Source organism: Triticum aestivum, chromosome 1B (assembly GCF_018294505.1).
Source record: "Triticum aestivum cultivar Chinese Spring chromosome 1B, IWGSC CS RefSeq v2.1, whole genome shotgun sequence".
Classification (NCBI taxonomy): Eukaryota; Viridiplantae; Streptophyta; class Magnoliopsida; order Poales; family Poaceae; genus Triticum; species Triticum aestivum.
Window position 1 is genome coordinate 47,254,698 of NC_057795.1, and position 3,254 is coordinate 47,257,951.

The 3,254-nt window shown below is 51.0% G+C and overlaps 7 non-coding genes across 7 annotated transcripts; all 7 read left to right on the forward strand.

Moving 5' to 3' along the window:
* Positions 1–260: 260 nt before the first annotated feature.
* Positions 261–379, forward strand: LOC123154269 (5S ribosomal RNA). The gene has a single exon (XR_006476754.1). It is a non-coding gene; the product is annotated as a 5S ribosomal RNA (ribosomal RNA).
* Positions 380–676: 297 nt separating this feature from the next.
* Positions 677–794, forward strand: LOC123155109 (5S ribosomal RNA). The gene has a single exon (XR_006477231.1). It is a non-coding gene; the product is annotated as a 5S ribosomal RNA (ribosomal RNA).
* Positions 795–1,091: 297 nt separating this feature from the next.
* LOC123154412 (5S ribosomal RNA) lies at positions 1,092–1,209 on the forward strand. The gene has a single exon (XR_006476837.1). It is a non-coding gene; the product is annotated as a 5S ribosomal RNA (ribosomal RNA).
* Positions 1,210–1,505: 296 nt separating this feature from the next.
* On the forward strand, positions 1,506–1,624 carry LOC123154314 (5S ribosomal RNA). The gene has a single exon (XR_006476773.1). It is a non-coding gene; the product is annotated as a 5S ribosomal RNA (ribosomal RNA).
* Positions 1,625–1,920: 296 nt separating this feature from the next.
* Positions 1,921–2,039, forward strand: LOC123153000 (5S ribosomal RNA). The gene has a single exon (XR_006476354.1). It is a non-coding gene; the product is annotated as a 5S ribosomal RNA (ribosomal RNA).
* Positions 2,040–2,334: 295 nt separating this feature from the next.
* On the forward strand, positions 2,335–2,453 carry LOC123154526 (5S ribosomal RNA). Its single transcript, XR_006476888.1, has one exon. It is a non-coding gene; the product is annotated as a 5S ribosomal RNA (ribosomal RNA).
* A 297-nt stretch (positions 2,454–2,750) lies between these two features.
* Positions 2,751–2,869, forward strand: LOC123154229 (5S ribosomal RNA). The gene has a single exon (XR_006476738.1). It is a non-coding gene; the product is annotated as a 5S ribosomal RNA (ribosomal RNA).
* Positions 2,870–3,254: the final 385 nt, after the last annotated feature.

Sequence of the window (3,254 nt, forward strand, 5' to 3'; positions counted from 1 at the left end):
GCACGTGTAAGTAATATATTTACCGTGTTTTATTATTTTGCACGAGTGCGGTAAGTTATAGCTGGGTGCTCACGATTCACGAGTCTAGCGGCGGCGTTGTGGCGCGGCAAGCGTGCACTGGTGCGGTTGAGAGGGAGGGGTGGAAACCGCGTTAAACTCGTCTCCGTAGTTGAGAGGGAGCGGCCAAAGCAATGTACAATCGTCTTTGTAGTGGAGCTGGGAGGGGCAAGGATAAGGGAGGAAGACGGGGGTAACATGTCGGATGCGATCATAGCAGCACTAAAGCACCGGATCCCATCAGAACTCCGAAGTTAAGCGTGCTTGGGCGAGAGTAGTACTAGGATGGGTGACCTCCTAGGAAGTCCTCGAGTTGCATTCCCTTTTTAATTTTTTTTGCGCCGCTTGCAAAACAAAACGCACGTGTAAGTAATATATTTACCGTGTTTTATTATTTTGCACGAGTGCGGTAAGTTATAGCTGGGTGCTCACGATTCACGAATCTAGCGGCGGCATTGTGGCGCGGCAAGCGTGCACTGGTCGGTTGAGAGGGTGGGGTGGAAACCGCGTTAAACTCGTCTCCGTAGTTGAGAGGGAGCGGCCAAAGCAATGTACAATCGTCTTTGTAGTGGAGCTGGGAGGGGCAAGGATAAGGGACGAAGACGGGGGGTAACATGTCGGATGCGATCATACCAGCACTAATGCACTGGATCCCATCAGAACTCCGAAGTTAAGCGTGCTTGGCGAGAGTAGTACTAGGATGTGTGACCTCCTGGGAAGTCCTCGTGTTGCATTCCCTTTTTAATTTTTTTTTGCGCCGCTTGCAAAACAAAATGCACGTGTAAGTAATATATTTACCGTGTTTTATTATTTTGCACGAGTGCGGTAAGTTATAGCTGGGTGCTCACGATTCACGAGTCTAGCGGCGGCGTTGTGGCGCGGCAAGCGTGCACTGGTGCGGTTGAGAGGGAGGGGTGGAAACCGCGTTAAACTCGTCTCCGTAGTTGAAGGGAGCGGCCAAAGCAATGTACAATCGTCTTTGTAGTGGAGCTGGGAGGGGCAAGGATAAGGGACGAAGACGGGGGTAACATGTCGGATGCGATCATACCAGCACTAAAGCACTGGATCCCATCAGAACTCCGAAGTTAAGCGTGCTTGGGCGAGAGTAGTACTAGGTGGGTGACCTCCTGGGAAGTCCTCATGTTGCATTCCCTTTTTAATTTTTTTGCCCCGCTTGCAAAACAAAACGCATGTGTAAGTAATATATTTACCGTGTTTTATTATTTTGCACGAGTGCGGTAAGCTATAGCTGGGTGCTCACGATTCACGAGTCTAGCGGCGGCGTTGTGGCGCGGCAAGCGTGCACTGGTGCGGTTGAGAGGGAGGGGTGGAAACCGCGTTAAACTCGTCTCCGTAGTTGAGAGGGAGCGGCCAAAGCAATGTACAATCGTCTTTGTAGTGGAGTTGGGAGGGGCAAGGATAAGGGACGAAGACGGGGGTAACATGTCGGATGCGATCATACTAGCACTAAAGCACTGGATCCCATCAGAACTCCGAAGTTAAGCGTGCTTGGGCGAGAGTAGTACTAGGATGGGTGTCCTCCTGGAAAGTCCTCGTGTTGCATTCCCTTTTTAATTTTTTTGCGCCGCTTGCAAAACAAAACGCACGTGTAAGTAATATATTTACCGTGTTTTATTATTTTGCACGAGTGCGGTAAGTTATAGCTGGGTGCTCACGATTCACGAGTCTAGCGGCGGCGTTGTGGCGCGGCAAGCGTGCACTGGTGCAGTTGAGAGGGAGGGGTGGAAACCGCGTTAAACTCGTCTCCGTAGTTGAGAGGGAGCGGCCAAAGCAATGTACAATCGTCTTTGTAGTGGAGCTGGGAGGGGCAAGGATAAGGGAGGAAGACGGGGGTAACATGTCGGATGCGATCATACCAGCACTAAAGCACCGGATCCCATCAGAACTCCGAAGTTAAGCGTGCTTGGGCGAGAGTAGTACTAGGATGGGTGACCTCCTAGGAAGTCCTCGAGTTGCATTCCCTTTTTAATTTTTTTGCGCCGCTTGCAAAACAAAACGCACGTGTAAGTAATATATTTACCGTGTTTTATTATTTTGCACGAGTGCGGTAAGTTATTGCTGGGTGCTCACGATTCACGAGTCTAGCGGCGGCGTTGTGGCGCGGCAAGCGTGCACTGGTGCGCTTGAGAGGGAGGGGTGGAAACCGCGTTAAACTCGTCTCCGTAGTTGAGAGGGAGCGGCCAAAGCAATGTACAATCGTCTTTGTGGTGGAGCTGGGAAGGGCAAGGATAAGGGACGAAGACGGGGGTAACATGTTGATGCGATCATACCAGCACTAAACCACCGGATCCCATCAGAACTCCGAAGTTAAGCGTGCTTGTGCGAGAGTAGTACTAGGATGGGTGACCTCCTAGGAAGTCCTCGTGTTGCATTCCCTTTTTAGTTTTTTTTGCGCCGCTTGCAAAAAAACACACACGTGTAAGTAATATATTTACCGTGTTTTACTATTTTGCACGAGTGCGGTAAGTTATAGCTGGGTGCTCACGATTCACGAGTCTAGCGGCGGCGTTGTGGCGCGGCAAGCGTGCACTGGTGCGGTTGAGAGGGAGGGGTGGAAACCGCGTTAAACTCGTCTCCGTAGTTGAGAGGGAGCGGCCAAAGCAATGTACAATCGTCTTTGTAGTGGAGCTGGGAGGGGCAAGGATAAGGGAGGAAGACGGGGGTAACATGTCGGATGCGATCATACCAGCACTAAAGCACCGGATCCCATCAAAACTCCGAAGTTAAGCGTGCTTGGGCGAGAGTAGTACTAGGATGGGTGACCTCCTAGGAAGTCCTCGTGCTGCATTCCCTTTTTAATTTTTTTGCGCCGCTTGAAAAACAAAACGCACGTGTAAGTAATATATTTACCGTGTTTAATTATTTTGCACGAGTGCGGTAAGTTATAGCTGGGTGCTCACGATTAACGAGTCTAGCGGCGGCGTTGTGGCGCGGCAAGCGTGCACTGGTGTGCTTGGGAGGGAGGGGTGGAAACCGCGTTAAACTCGTCTCCGTAGTTGAGAGGGAGCGGCCAAAGCAATGTACAATCGTCTTTGTAGTGGAGCTGGGAGGGGCAAGGATAAGGGACGAAGACGGGGGTAACATGTCGGATGCGATCATACCAGCACTAAAGCACCGGATCCAATCAGAACTCCGAAGTTAAGCGTGCTTGGGCGAGAGTAGTACTAGGATGGGTG